Here is a 16,724-nt window from a genome sequence, read left to right on the forward strand (position 1 = left end):
CATAGAGAGACCTCTAGCATGTAATATAAAACTATGGGGAAAGAGAAAAAAAGCAGGGACAAGAATCCACCCTGCATTGACTAAGATATTGCAATCAGCTAGCAAGACTTTGAAATAACTAGTATAAGTGTTTTAAAGAAGAGAGAAAAGTGTGTACACAATTAAGGAAAAGATGGATGGACAACTTCAATAGAGAAAAGGACTTTTTAAAAAAGCATCAAATGGAAACTCTAGAATTGAAAAAAAAAATCCTTATTTTAAGCGCTGATAAACTTAACAACAGACCAAACACTGCATAAGAAAGGATCAGTGAACTGAAACCCAGGTGAGTAGAAATAATTTAAACTGAAGAGCAGGGAGAAAAATGTATTAACAACAACAACAAAAAACCAAAACCAAAAAACCAGAGCCAATGCGAGAGGCCTAGGATAATAATAAACAGTGTGATATATGTAATTGAAGATACAAAGGAAACAAGAAAGCAGAGAAAGCAAGAGCTATTTTAAAGTTGACTTTGGCATACCGTATGATTTCACTTACATGTGGAAAATAAAACCAATACAAACAAATAGAGTTGTTGAATCACTATGTGGTACACCTGAAACTAATGTAACAATGTGTGTCCACCATACGCAAATAAAAAAAGAAAACTAAAATAAACATAATAAATAATAAAACAAAATAAATTGACTTTGGTCAAGAATTTTCCAAAAAGAATCAAAGTCTTCAAATCAAATATCTTAGAAGCTTGGTGAACTCCAAGAATACAAAACAAGATAAAAGCACCTGGATACGTCACTATAAACTGGATGAAAATAAATCTTAAAAGAAAGAACAGTACGGACACCTGGCTGGTTCAGTTGGTGAAGTGTGTGTCTCTTGATCTCGGGGTTGTGAGTTCGAGCCCCACATTGGATATAGAGATGACTTAAAAAAATAAAATCTTTTAAAAAAAGAAAAGAAAAAAAAAGATGGAACAGTAAAACAAGCATAATGCTTTCAAGGAAATAACTATAATATTGACCTGTAGCTCCTCAACAGAAACAATCCATTGTGCTAACTCAGATTTATAATAAAGTATTTCATTGGGTTGTGAATCCCACTGTGTATCTCTTTTTCCAATTTATGTGCTGAATGCAAAGAACCAAGGTATTTTGACCAGTTTGTGTTCTAATTGACCTTATGCTTCCTAAACACCTGGGTTATTTGGGAGAACTTGTGTTCCATAGGTAGAATTAACCAGGTAATTGCCTCTTGATCACAACATAAGACATGTTTAAATCTGGCCTTAGTCTTGACACAGCCTTTTCTGGTGGTTTCTTTCCAAACTATCACTCACTACCTGGATTGTTTTAAGAGACCTAAATGTTTTCCATTCCATAACATCTCTACTCACCACAGCCAGGAGAAGCCATGTAATGGCAGCCCAGTGAGAGACCTGAAAGAGGGGAGGATAGGAGACGTTTGAGTACTTTTGAGCTCCAGAGGCAGCTCAGGAGACCAGTTGCTGGAGTCACTTCTTTTACTCCAGTGGCTTTTCTGATGGGAGAGACACTTGTTGGGTCTCCTCCAGCAGAAGGCAAACATCTGGAGTTGATCTTTCACAGTTTAGGCCAGAATTGTTGTCAGCAATTTGCAACCACTAGTAAAAGTTTTATGGAAGATGAGCATTACTTCGAACGCCTGCCTAAAGCTCCTCATACCAACCTGAGAATGGGCTGTTCCTCCCTAATGAGAACTCATTGACTGTTAGAGGCATTGGCCTGACTTTTGATGCAGTGTATATGAATTCTTATGAGGAACCAAAGGCTGGAGGTCATTCCCTGCTTGCAGTACGTGAAAGAGTGGCCGGTTTCGCAGGAGATGACCCAGCAGCTATGTACCTCCACACACTTCTAGTCATGTTCTCATCAGACCTCACCTTTGATGTGATGACACAGATATCATCTACCCAAGATCTACCAGAGATCATCTTCTGCTCCGCAAGAGAAGAACTGCACTGTATTTGGGCATCCTCAGCTACAAGCTTGTCTAATCTTCGCACACCACCATCTTGACCCTGTGGGACAAGGACTATCAACAGTGCCGGGCACTGGTAAAGCCAGCATCCCCTCTCGCGCTGATAATGAGGAGACGCATGAATTAGCCTTTTCAGCCAACCTCATGGTGTCCAGCCAGAGCTTATCTTCAGTTTTAAGGAAGGAAAGGCTGAAGTTGGCTAAAAGCTTTTCTTTATTCTCTTTTCCCTTGATATCCTATAAGTCACCAGGGGAGCTGAATATTGCAAAATCCTGTCATGGAACAGCAGGCTGATAAACTGAAAAATAAAAACAGATGTGGAGCAGAGAAGGCTTCTGGACATTTGTTTCTTGCTCTGGACTGGTTCAAGTACTGAGACTCTTTAACCCTGCTCCTACTCAGAAAAATCTAATATTTCCTCTGCCGCCGACTATCACAATCCTTGGATAATTCACATCTTTGAATAATCACCTCTCCCACATTGAAGTCAAAATAAAGTAATGGGGAAATGCAAAATAAAAACACTAAGGGACATTTATTGTATGCGTATGTGCCAGACACTCTGCAGGCAATACTGCGTTTAAACACAGAGAGGGCAGAGAGCTCACACTCTAGAGCCCGACAGCCTGGAGTCGAATCCTAGCTCTAGCTCTTAATAGCGGAGTGGTCTGGAGCAGGTTGTTCAGCTGGTTTGTGTCTCAATTTTCTCACCAGTGTAAGGGGAATAATAATACATAGATCTCCCTAATTAAGAGTTAACACTTGCACAGCGCTTGGAACAGTGTCTGGCACATTGTAAAACCTCAGTACGCATGAACTATTCATCTTATTATAATGCAGTGAAATAGGTAGTCTTATCAATCCTTATGTGAAGAACTGAATCTCTATGAGATTAAGCCACATGTGAAATATGCAAAATTCACATCAAGCAAAGCCCTTGCCGGTTGGACTCTATACCCAAAGTAGTGAACCAGATGGCCACATAGTACAAGTTTCAAAGCAAAACGAAAACGGAGACCCCCACCAACCTAGGAACATCATGGTGATTTACGTATAAGTGTGGGCGACAAATAGAATTCAGGCTCCAATCTCCGATGTTTTCCATTCATAGATCTGGATACAAATCCTGTGGCTTTCTTCAACTTTTGACTTGCTTCATGAAGGTACAACTAGTGTTATTGTTCTAGGATCTGAGGGATAGAAAAGACATCAGCTTTGCAAAGGGGCTGATCTCTACCCTAATAATGAAAAAGCACACATTAGCTCATCACATGGATGGACTAACCGGAGAGGGTAGATATGTGTCTTTATCCCGTTTCACCTGAGATGTATCACCTAAGAATCTATTGGTTGCAAGTGACAGATGACCCAATTCAGAATGAATGAAGTACGAAGTACTTATTATCTCACATGACAAGAATCCCCAAGAGAGGGTGTTTCCAGGTTAGGGTAATTCAGTAACCTAAGGATGTTAATTCACTAACTCGGGGATTTCCATTCTTTCACCTAACCACCTTAGCATATTCCCTTTTAGTCCCAGTCTTGTCCTCATAGGGTGTCACCCTGATTTGTAACTGGGCCCATGACCTAATCCAGCTTAGATATGTGACTCATTTCTGAATAGTATATGAAAGTGACACATGCAACTTTCAAAAGCAGCCTTTCTTTCTACCTCCTCCATCCTTCTTATACCCACTAGGGATGATAGAATGGAAATCCGGAAATAGCCTGGATTCAACATCAACGGATCTGCCATGACAACACTAAACTGCCTACTATTACATAAAAGAAAATGACATTGTTCTCTCATTTAAGCAACTACTCCCTTGATTCTCTTCTACTTGCATTCCCAATCAATACCCTAATGATAGTGTCCCTGCTAGTTTCCCCAATAACCTACACAACACTGCAACTGGAATGATGGCTTCAGAATTCAATCAGTCAATTTCACTGTCCAGTGGCTGCCACTGTTTTCACTGCACTGATGCATTACCTAGTCCCTGCTTAATTTTGATCCATATTATACCCTTCTGCTCTATACCAATTGCATTCCAGCAATCTTCACCTTCTTTTTGTCCCCAAAGGGAGAAAACAAAACAAGACAACAAAAACCTTATCCTCACTCTAGGTCCTTTTGCTTCCTACTATTTTTCTCTGTCCCCTCTTCCCAAGGAGCTTTACGTGGTCACCGTCTCATTCAGGACCGACCTCAGCTATAATCTCTTGAATGAAGCCTTTCTTGCACATCCTTTCTAAAGGACTGTTCATCACCACTCATAACACTGCTTTATTTGCTCAGAGTTCTTAACAGTATCTGAAATTTTCTTTTCTAATCATTTAGTTACTTAATGGTGTGCTATGCCTTCTACGATTAAAATGTAACCTCCTGGAAAGCTAAGACCTCATATACTTAGATATATCAGTTTTATAAAAGCACAGCACTATGTGATTTGTATCAACCGCTTTTAACTTAATTTTCTGGATCCATTTTCATGCTATTCCTTAAGTATTCAGATTGCTTGAGGGTACCTGTTAGCTGGAGCCTTATTCCATAGACGATTTTGTGTTCTCCTTCTACATGTGATGAAGATTTCCAATAGACCACATTTAAGTCCCTCTAGTAATCAGAAACTAAGAGAATTCTTAAATAAAATCATAAAGAAATGTAAAAGGATTAGGTAAAAAGCAGCTAATTGGGAGAATAAACATCCAAAATGATGTCTAATTTGGTTGAAAATAACCAGGATCTACTGCCTGACCCTGGGAAAGATTGCTGAACTGCTCGACTTCTGGCTTAATTTTCAGTCCAACCTAAGGAAGATTGTTAAAATCCTCGTAAGCTGGATGGACATTCTCTAATAAATGCGTTGCAAATCTCAAGGTACACAAATTTCAGGTCAAAGTTGGGCAACTTTTCTGTGTGTTTCCAGTTATCTTTAAAAATTAAAAACAGCTCTGCCGGTGGCATACTTGTCTTGTTGGCAACAGAAACACTCCCAGTGAGTGCTTGTGTGCAGGCAAAGCAATAGCTTGGAAGGGGAGAATGAAAAATCGACTTTGTCTTTATCCGCATAATGACAAACCATCGGTTGTACTGATTTTCAAAAATCGATTTTATGATTAACATAAATGATAGCATATCTTTAAATGCTGTGACAGCATTTATTCATCCATGTGACAATTGTCTTGTGCAGGGTGTGCGATTAGCAACATGGAGCTAAAGCTTCGATATTTGGATGATGAACAGATGAAGGGATGTTCAATGTTGAATGAGATGTTTTTCCTTGAAAATTTCACATACCTGCACTAAGTCACCTAATTCTATAGACGTTCTCTGCCAGCTTTCTAATGTTTCAAGCCTGTTTTCACTCTATTATTTTTCTCTAAGCAGACTTAACCTTAGAAACCAAATAATGACATCCTTCCTAGAAGAAAAAAAAAGTTTCCTCAAATTACTTGAGCGGACTTCCGTCGATGTTTTATTTTCAATAAACCTTGAGGCAAATAGCCACTTTTGAACCTTGCACTTTGCCCCCTGAGTTTCACAACCTGGCGAAAGATCAATGCCAGAGTCAAAAGTGTCAGCAAAAATGAAAATGATATGCACAAATTGTTATTTATACAAGTCCCCTGATTTTGTTTACTGAGTTTAATATAAACTTTGTCTTTTGATTAAAAGCAAATGTTCAAATTCTCTGTAGGGACCTGCTGTTCTGGATGATTATATCTTTAAAAAAAAAAAGCAAAAAACTGCAAAGGGGAAGAATTAACTGAAAAAGGCAGATCCCTAGCAGGAATTCCTTTGGTATTAAATAGCAGAAGATAATGACTAGGCCATGTGGGTATGTGGGCCAGAAAAAGGAAAAGAAGATCACAAAAGACATAATTCTTTACTTACGAAGGTCCTCTGAAATATATATCATTCAAAACAATTGGTATAATATACCCAAATTAATAAGGATTGTCCTTTTGAATTAGCTTTTCTACTTCTTGAAATTTACCAAAATAAAATAATCAAGGAAGCCCACCAATACTGTCTGTGGTGATTATGACGTTTTGTTATAGAAATAGCAAAATTAAAAGTTAAAAAAAATCACAATAGGGCAACAAAGAAATGGTCGTATTCATTTATTGTAGAAAATAAATCTACTTGAAATACTTTCTTAGAATATCTAATTCAATGAGAAAATGTATTCGTGTATATAAAAAGAAGTAAGATACTGAAACTACACATACAATGTGATTCACCATGTATAAAATCTACAAATTATATAGACAGTAAGGTATACAAATAATTGGCCTTTTTCTCTGGTGTGGGATCTACAGACAATTTTCATTTTCCTTTTTAAAGTTTTGAATAAAATTTTTTTTCAAAGAATATATATTGCCTTTATAATTAAGCAGTAATGGTTAAAATGGATGCTATGCCATTTAAAGTACTATCTAGACACAAAAAGAAAACCTATTGAATTTGTCAGGACCCTATTTGTTTTACAGAGCCTAAGGAAGCAGATGGCAATGAATTCTAAACTCATTTGTTTCTCACTCCTTTCCATGGTTTCCCACTACGAAGAGAGTAAATCTCAGCTCTTCAATCCAAAGAATTAATAAACATCTGTGACAAATTCTCTCCTGGCTCTAGACATTGCAAGAATTTCAGTAGTCTATAATTCTTGTCCTCAAGGAGTTTACAATCGTGCTCGGGAAAACAGACTTACTATTTGAAGTATGTACAGAATAATTAATGGACAATTTGTGTGGTCCCTCCCCAATTGTGAGGTCAGTTTCCTGAGTTTATTCCTCTTCTCATATGATGTTAAAACATAAGAGAGTGGCAGGGATCTTGTGAATTATTTAACAAGAACAAATACAGTAAAGCCACAATTAAATTTTTTACATGATATTCAGTGTAGCTCAGATAAGTCATTTTAAACATGGAAGTGAAATACGTACAACTTCCATTTGATTTCTGTCGTTAGGAAATTAAAATGAAAACATCCAGATTGTATCACTTAGCACATGCTTAGGTATTCCAGTGAAGACAAAATATTAAATCAAATAAGAATTCAATCTCAGACTAGACACAATTTAAGCACAACCCACTGTCAAGTGTTTGGTGATTTATTCGTATCCATGACTGTAATGTTGTGAGCCAGTGAAGAGAATGTCTTTTATAAGTAACTCTTCTGAATCCTGCCCTCAGTCCTATTGGTTATATATCACCTTCATGTGAGTTCTAACTTAACAAGAAAACAACACAAAACAAATTGCATAATGAAAAAAATAGAGATAAAATAAAAACTAGTGAGAAAAAAAGGTCAATATCTGTAAGTAATTAAATATCACACTGGTTCCTTGGAATTTAGCAGGCAAGAGATCATGTTTCACTCCATTAATTTGCTCTTTTTACTGCCCACTATAGGAAACAAAGAATGGAAACCAGTCCCCAGATTTCCATCTTAAACTCATAGCATCCTTACTGGTAAGACAGTCCTCCATTATCAACTTTTCGATCAAAGATTGCAACTGCTCTGGTAATGATGTCGAGAAGAAATATTTCAAAATATAACCACAGTAAAATTTAACTTGCACCTGGAACAGAAACAACTGTGGGTTGACCAGTTGTATAGCTTGAGTATAACACAAAAGGATTGCCTAATGACAATTTCAGAATAAGATATCCCACGTGTTACTCTGCATAGGATTTCCAAGGGAATGACTGTACACGTATTTAGCAACCTGTTATAAGTTCATGAGTGCTTTATTTGCTTACTTGTCGTATTTTACTTTCAGCGTACATATATGTAGGGAAGATTTACTGCGCTAATAGCTTAATAGTTTAATATTTTTCTTTTTTAAAATATTTTTATTTTTCTACGTGAAAAGCAATAAGTGTAATTATAAACATGCATGGAAGTCCGTAACACTCATTTCACAGGACCTTTAACTTACCTTTGCTTAAAGAGAAGTTACTTCCTATTCTAAACAATAAGTCAGTTGCTCTGCTAAAGGTACAGCTGAAACTTTGTTTCATTTATTTTAAATGAAACGGCCAACTGGATACTCCTAAGAGTGACATTAGTGGATCACAAGCATTAGGTGGCTGGCTGTTGAGAGAAAATCTTTTCCGCTTCCTTTGTGATTGCCTCACTTTTATAAACCAGAATCCAGAGCTCCTTTTCGTACAGAAACAGGCCAAAGGATCTGCCATAGTCTAAAAAGACTTCCATATTTTATTTTATTCCGCTTATCATTGGACCAATGTCAGAATGGGCTCTAGAGTAAGAGGAAAAAATGGAGTGCTAGAATTAACCTTATGCAAATAAGCTGGAAGAGAAGGCCATGTCATGGGCATTGCAAGTACCTGTGAGTACCTAATTTTTCAGTATTGCTTTGCCTTTTACTGGTAAGAAAGTTGCTTGTAAAATAAACCACACACACTGTCGGAACTCACAATTGGAACATTTAAATGATTATTTGCTTCTCTTTCTACCAGCTTGTAAAACATTATTTTCTTATTCTTCCTTAAATAGCCTGTGCTAATTACATACCATGACCCTTGCCCCCCAAGTGCCTTCATTGATGGCAGCACATTCCTTTCCAGGGCAACACATCGGCTCGGTTTATAGGATGCTGCTACCAGGCCTTCCACCCCTGACTTCTGCTTCCCTAGGTCATAAGCCTAATTCCCCACCTACAACTCAGCGAAAGAATTCATTTCTTCATGAGAAGTACATACATAACTCATCTGACTCCCAGGAATAAATGCAAAATAATGTAACACCCTTTGGAATGTCAAGCATATCAATGAAGAAACACTTTGTGACTTGTTTCTTCCCTCGAAGAGAGAAAACTTTTTAACCCAGGAATGTGCAGCTGATTTACCAATGTGGAGCCATTTCTAGGGGGATTATATAAACAATTCTTGAGTTGACTTCCTCAACAGGCTGCAGGTTGGGAGTTTAGAAACTGTTTTGAAACCTCCAATCTCAGTCTGTTATTATTCTAAGCAGGCAACCAGGAGAGAAAATGGGAGTTAGGTCCCACGTCAATCTGAATGTATCCAAATAAAATGTTTTTAAGTTGATGCTGCGCTTATCTTTCATTTTCTTCATATCTAATACAGATTTGAAGCTCTTTTACTTATTATGCATTTGGCCAATTATTGAATTCAGCACCCCTCAATTTACAGTAAATATCTAAATAGTAGGATCGATTCAGACAAATAGCCATTATTATTAAAGCGAAGCTGTACAGCTGAATTATTCAGGGAAAAACTCAACATTTCTATGCAGAAGGCATGTAATTTTTATTTATTTATTTTTAAAAAGATTTACTTATTTATTTATTTTAAAGAGAGAGAGAGAGGGAGAGAGAGAGAGAGAGCTGGGACAGAAGGAGAGGAAGAGTGAGAATCCAAATGCGGGCTCCCAGCTGAGTGACTGAGCACGGAGCCTGAGCACGGAGCCCAGGACGGGGCTGCATCCCAGGATCCTGAGATCACTACCCCAGCCAAAACCAAGAGTTGTTCACTCAGCCGACTGAGCCACCCAGGCGCCCCCAGAGGGGCATATAATTTAAACCATTATTTCTATCACTCAAATTCCGAAAAGTATATCCTAATTAGTTATTTATTTCGGATTAAGCTATCTAAGGATGTGAACATTCAGGTAATTACTTGTAGCCCTTAATACATTTCCAGAGCTGACTATATCTACAGCATAAGCTCACACGAAAATTTGAGTCAATTGCTCAATGAATAACATTGGCACGTTTTTTTAAAAAGACTTTATTTATTTGAGAGAGAGAGAGTGAGAGAGAGCAGAGCAGGACTGAGGGGCAGAGAGAGAAGCAGGCTGCCCACTGAGCAGGGAGACTGATGCAGGGTTCGATCCTGAAACCCTGTGATCATGAACCGAACCGAAGGCAGACACTTAAACAACTGAGCCACCCAGGCAACATTGGCACTTTTCATGCAACTATGACTGAGAAGGAAACATATAGCAAAATTGGAGAGAATTTTGGCATCCTGTTGTGTTGATATGTGCTAATATATAAAATACATAACGTTTGTCATTTTAATGAAGTCTCTATTACAGCTAATACATCTATTAAGAAAACAAGGCTGTGAGAATTTACTTAAATTTAATTAGTGAAGCTGTTTTGTACAAAAATAATATAATTCATATAAAAGTATTTTCATTTAAGTATGTTAAAATCCAGATTTACACAAATGATAAGTAAGTACTAGGTAGTAATTCATTTACAAAAGGATCTCTGGGGATGCCCCTGAGTGGTTCAGTCAGTTAGGCGTCCAGCTCATGATTTCAACTCAGGTCATGATCTCAGGGTCATGAGATTGACCTGCATTGGGCTCCCCACTCAGTGGAGAGTCTGCTTGAGGTTCTCTCCCTCTCTGTCTTCCTCTGCGCCCCACCCCCCTGCTCACACACACACTCTGTCTCTCTCTCAAATAAATAAATAAATCTTTTTAAAAAAGGATCTCTGGGTAATTTCACTAAATAGTTAATATTTAATATATGTTTATATATATATACTTATGTGTGTATATATATACACTTACGTATATATATACACTTATGTGTATATATATATATACTTATGTATATATATTTAAGTATATATAACAATGGAATATTACACAACCTTAAAAAAGGTTGAGATTGAGCCATTTGCAACAGCATGGATAGACCTAGAGTGTATTATGCCAATTGAAATTAGTCAGACTGAAAAGACAAATATCATATGATTTCACTCATATGTGGCATCTGAAATAAACAGAACAAATGAATGAACAAAGAAAAAGAAAAATCAGACCTATAAATACAGAGAACAAACTCATGGTCGCCAAAGGAGAGGAGGCAGGAGGATGGGCAAAATGGGCGAAGGGGAGTGGGAGATAACAGACTTCCAGTTTGAAATGAATAAGTCCTAGGAATATAAGGCCCGGCATAAGGAATATACTCAATGATATCGTAATGGCGCTGTACGGTGACAGATGGTGGTTACACTTGTGAGCACAGCATAAAGCACAGAGAAGTTGAATCACTAGGTTGTACACCTGAAGCTAAAGTAACATTTTGTGTCAACTATATTCAAATAAAAAAAAAGAATTTTAGAAGGTATAGATACATATATATGTGTGTGTGTGTATTCTTCTATACAATTCACCACAATTTGATTTAGAAGTAAATTTTCCACTAGGGACACTATGTCCATGTTAAATATCTTTCTTATGGTATTTGACCCTGCCCTAAAACCTGTTTTCACAGATGACATTGTAACACGTGATGACGTCCTTATAAAGACGAGGGATCTTGGCTCGCCATCTCCTTGAGTACAGTAAGAAGGAAAAGCATTAAAATTCTGGGATGCTGTCCTTCTTATGATGGCTTGCGGTCCTTCTCCCCACCCATGTACCAGCAATGTGGGCTCTCAGAAAAGAGACCATTTTACTTGCCTTGTTGTCAGCGCATCTGGAAGCCTTGTCAAAACAATATAATTTTACTTTGTAACTTTTTGACATTGGTATTTATTGCACCTGTCTTTGGGCATGATTTATGACCTGTCTGGTGAATATTTCTCCTCAAGTTGGAGTTTACAATATGAGATAAGTGAACCATTTAAAGGTCTGCGTATGCTTCAAAATGGCAAATGGACATTTTGCATACATCCCTCACCTTCTCTCCTCTCTCTCAACTTCATCATCACCACCTAAATGGCCACGGAGATACACCATTCACTGAGTTCTTCAGAGAAAGATTATGTAAGACTACATTTTCCACCATCTCTTTTGCAGGGGAATTATGTGTCGATAAATTCTAACGAGTGGCAAGAAAATTCACTGTAGGGAAGGCATCCAATGGAAAACATGTGCTTGTTGTCAGGAGGGCCCAGTGACCTTTTGTCTTTGTAATGGTATCCTGGCTGGGACTCATCAGTGTTTCTATCTATCACCAGAAAACACACTTCCCATTGGCAAAATTGCACACATTTTAAAAGCAGCCGTTCTAATTAAATTGCTTAACGAGGCTGCAATCAAGAAAACCTTCTTTCCTTGACCATCCCCTCTGGGTCTTGGTATTAATTGACGATTGTTTAGCAATTCTCCTTAATCTCATAAAGGACACACTCTAGATAATGTGTTCGTGTTCTACATTTTCATAATAAAACATTTTAAGCCCTTCAATTTTTATTCTCCAAAGTTCATATGAACATGATTTATTTTGGGGAAATTTCTATCATTACTAATAAAACCTCACGTTTTTCAAAGAAGTTTGAAATATGTAAATAGAATCTGTTTTTGTCTGTTGCCTTGGACCTGCAAACTTTCTCTTCATAGAAACTCATGAAAAACACCATCATCTTAAAATAACATTAAATGGGATTCATGTCCCTGTACAGGTGTGAAATTTTCTGCACTCAAAACAAGGAAAAAATTAAAATTTAAACCCTTTATGTGATAACTTAGAGAGTTTTCTCTTTACACATAGACAATGTTCATATAAAATATATTTGTCTCATTTTAAATTAGTAATGCTTTTGTACACTTCTGAGATGTACCTAAAAACTCATGATTGTTTACTGGGTCATTGTATTATTTCAGACCAGTGACGGTTGGCATCAGCTTCTACAAGTCCCCCTTACTTTAATAATCAGATAGCAAATGTACACTTTAATGTATCTAGTCTAGTAATAAAATGTATTTCAAAAATTCATTACAGAAGCCCCTAAATCATAAATAAGCTGACCTTCATTCACTCAAATAATTTGATTGACAATTGAGAACTCTGACACCATACTTTTTGTTTTTGTTTTTTAAGTAGGCTCCACGTTGGGCTTGGAACCTAACATAGAGTTTGAACTCAAGACCCTGAGATCAAGACCTGAGCTGAGATCAAGAGTCGGATGCTTAACCCACTGAGCCACCCAGGTGCCCCTCTGACACAGTTTTAGGTAAACAATCAGAACAATTTTTTATACACCAGTAATTCAGACAAAAATGCTACCTTAATAAAAGTCGTTAATATTGCCTTTCTATGCTAAGTCCTTACAGCTGCAACATGTTTTGTTGTTGTTGTTGTTGTTATGTAGGCAGTAGTGTCTTCGGCAAAGAATCCTGTATGTCTGAGCTCCTCGTGTTCCTTTACTGCTCATGTCTCCAACAGTGTCCCAGATATTTTAACATTTTAACCCAGAAACGGTAATCTAACCCTTTAATCATTTTTGTTGTACTCCTTTGAATCCTCTCAAACTTCTCCGTATTACTTATTTGTCATTTCTGTTGTTGTGGGACCCCAGAAAGGGATAAATCTCTCAGGGTTGAGTGTAGATGGATGATTGTTACAGTTCCTGCATTTTACACTTAGGTATAAATCAAACCTTGCTGTTCATAGATTGTTCATCTATCTCCCAGTCTCATTCAGTTCAACTCCCAGATTTTCCTCTGGACAGCTAAGCGAAGACTACTCCTTACCATCTTCTTTTGGTGCAATTCTGTTTTACTCCTACGAAAACTTCTGCAACATCTTGCTTTTCAAAAGACCAGGGACTTTGTTTCTTGACAAATGCAAATGAGACAGGGACATATTTGTGAACTGTAGTCCTTCTATCCCTGCAGTAGAGAATATACCAGTCATTCCACTGTCAACCCTTGCTGTTTCTCGTTAGTCCACCTCCAATCCAGAAAAAAATGAGAAGTCCCTCTCCACTCACTGATACAATTTCCTTCTTGAACCTACTCATCCTTAACAAATTGGAGTCTGCCAATGGGTTGCCAAGCCAGTGACATCAGCACTGGCAGGACATTAAATCGAGATTAGAAATGGCCCCATGACATCATCCTCTTGTTCCTATCGAACAGATGGTTTCTGTATATTGTGCAATTTTAGATCATTATTCATGGTTTGGGTCAGTATAATTCAGGAAGCCAAAAAACTGCCAAGAAAAATTGACCTGGAACCAGTTCAAAGACTCAAAATTATTTTATTGATTAGACGCCTGAGTTTTCATTTTCCAGAAGGACATCATGAATCATCAATACATGATAATACCTGAGTCATTTTAGCATTTGTGATGTTTAGAACTTCAAAACAAGATAATCTCTGAAGGGTTAACCGTAAAGAAGCATGATAATGAGATATCTAAGGAACTTTGTTGGGTACAACTGAACTGGGGCCAGAAACTATTGACTGAGGCAAGTGGTTTGTTTGAACTGGATGGTTATTTATTTTCACCTTATACTTGTTGACTTCACATCCTCCCTTAAGCTCAGCCCAGAGACAGTGAAGAGGTATGTTTTAAACAAGCCAGACAGGAAGCTATTTTGAAAGGCCTTGTTCAGGCATTATACCAAAGCAAGAAGATAAAGCACAGATTTGGCGGGCTGCGGACTTGGAGAGTAAAATCATGTTCAAAACAAAACAAAACCTAAATGTGTTCACAGTAAGCTTTGTAAGAGACCACAAACTCATATATTCTTTCCTTAAGAATCTGGAAGGAATTTCAGTAATCATGTGCTTTCTTTAGAATAAGTATTAGCTATTTTTGGAAGATATATCCCATTATATTATCACTGCCACAGGGCAAATCTCTTGCATGGATCATTGCAACTTTATTCCCCCCAAAAAGCAGTGCTATGCCCAAACCTCTATCGATTTGAGCTTCCATCAACCATACTTCCTGCTGTTCCGCAGTTTCTGATTATGTTACAAGTATCTTACTTGAAATTATTAAAACTCTTATTGACATCCATTTATTTGAGTATAAATTTTACATTAAGAAAATAAGATCTTTGGCCCTTTCTGTGTGGGCTATTTAATCTTCTTCAAATTTTCCTCAATACTTATATTAGGGATAAATCTCATGGTCTTTAAGAAGGTGTTCAATTCTCATGATTCTATTTACTTTATATTCATAGGTATTTTTGCAACTAAGCCATGTAATGTTATACCCATTTTGCAGATGGCTGTGATAAGGTAACAATGAACTGGAAAGGAAGACAAGAATTCTATGCAATTATAATTTAATCATCACACTGCAAAACTTTGAGTCTTTCTCTCTTGCTGTTTTTTTTAATTTCATTTCCAGGTCCTGTTGGATAGAAATGCTGGTGGTTATAGGAATCCCTGAAAGTAAGAATACAATTTCTTATAGGAATATTGAAAATGTATTCGATACACTTATGTGAACAAAGCTTTAATCACAGATGATAATCAGCAACGTCTAATTTTTGTTGCAGTATGACACATCACCTTGTTATAAGGTACTCCAACCAAAATATGCTGGCAACTTTCCTTTGTCAAAGAAACAAGCAATTTAATCATTTTGGTAGTTCATCACCCATGCACCTGCCCACACCCCCAATGCCGTGTCCAATGATAAAAGCAATAACAGCATTACATTGAATTCACTTTAATTTTCAGATGAAGTAAGTCTGAAAAAGAAGCAAATTTTTAAAATAGTGGTGATGACTGGGGAGAAGGAGTGTAGGAATTCTAGCAGCGTCTTTAGTTGTTCTTTTTCCAAAGGCTGCCCTAGTTCTGACGGGAATTGAGCATATGCTTATGAATAAATTTTCTTTTGTTCTTTTCTTTTTTCTTTTTTTTTCATTTGTGGCAAAACTGACACAGTCTGGGCTGGCCTCATCCATCAGCTCTGTCCCTCTCAACACCACAGCTGTTGGAGTTATTGCTAGAAACGATACCAAGATTCTTTTCCCCCCTGGGATGTTCTATTTGTCTCTCTGGAATATAGTGGTCTTGGGTATTCATACATGTCCTTCCCAAACCTTTAAAACGCTACACTTGTATTTAGGTGGATATGGGCATATTGTTCCTTCCACTTGATTCTGTAGGAGATGGGACCCCCTGTAGCTATGTGCTCTGTGACTACAGACAGTCCCTGACTTAGAATGGTTCAGCTTTACCATGATACAAAAGCGTTACACGTTCAGTAGAAACCACACTTCAAATTTTGAATTTGGATCTGTGTCTGGTGCATGTTTTGGCAACACATATCCTAAAATTGGATCCATGCAGAGAAGATTAGCATGGCCCCTGCGCATGGATCTGTTTCTGGGCCAGGGAAGTGCACTCCAGTCCTCTCTCTGATGCTGGGCCTCACCAGCCACAGCCCGTCAGCCCAGCGGTCACGAGGGTAACTGCGAGCACGCCCACACCATTCTGTTTGTCCCTTGCAGTCTAGCGCTCAATTACATGAGATCCTCAGCCTTTGGTATGAAATAGGTTTTGTGTGAGATGATTTTGCCCAACCGGAGGCTAATGTAAGCGTTCGGAGCGTGTTTAAGGGAGGCGAGACTCTGATGTCCAGTAGGCTAGGTGTGTTAAGTGCATTTTTGACTCAGGATACTTTCAGCTGATGATGGGTTTATTGGGACTTAACCCACTGTAAGTCAGTGAAGGTGTGCTTTATAAACTCGTTAGCTGCCGTTTCCTAATCTCCCTGTTTTCCACTCACATGACATGTGCCTTTCAGTCTTCAAAATCTAAGGGGCATTACTAGACGCAGATCTTTCTTTCTTGTTTCTGCAGAAGTGAAATCACAATGAACGTTGTAGTAGCCGGGGAGCAATGAAACATATTCCTTAGTTGGTAACGTGTTTCGACATAGAAACAGGTGCAAAAGGAAAGAGAAGCACACCGAAGAGGTGTGCCTGGGGAAGA

At 37.8% G+C, this 16,724-nt stretch overlaps 1 non-coding gene across 1 annotated transcript; it reads left to right on the plus strand.

The window, feature by feature from the left end:
- The first annotated feature begins 16,039 nt into the window (after positions 1-16,039).
- On the plus strand, positions 16,040-16,143 carry LOC121105124. Its single transcript, XR_005837554.1, has one exon. It is a non-coding gene; the product is annotated as a U6 spliceosomal RNA (small nuclear RNA).
- Positions 16,144-16,724: the final 581 nt, after the last annotated feature.

The sequence above is a fragment of the Ursus maritimus genome, unplaced genomic scaffold, assembly GCF_017311325.1.
Source record: "Ursus maritimus isolate PB19 unplaced genomic scaffold, ASM1731132v1 scaffold_24, whole genome shotgun sequence".
In the NCBI taxonomy this organism is placed as follows: Eukaryota; Metazoa; Chordata; class Mammalia; order Carnivora; family Ursidae; genus Ursus; species Ursus maritimus.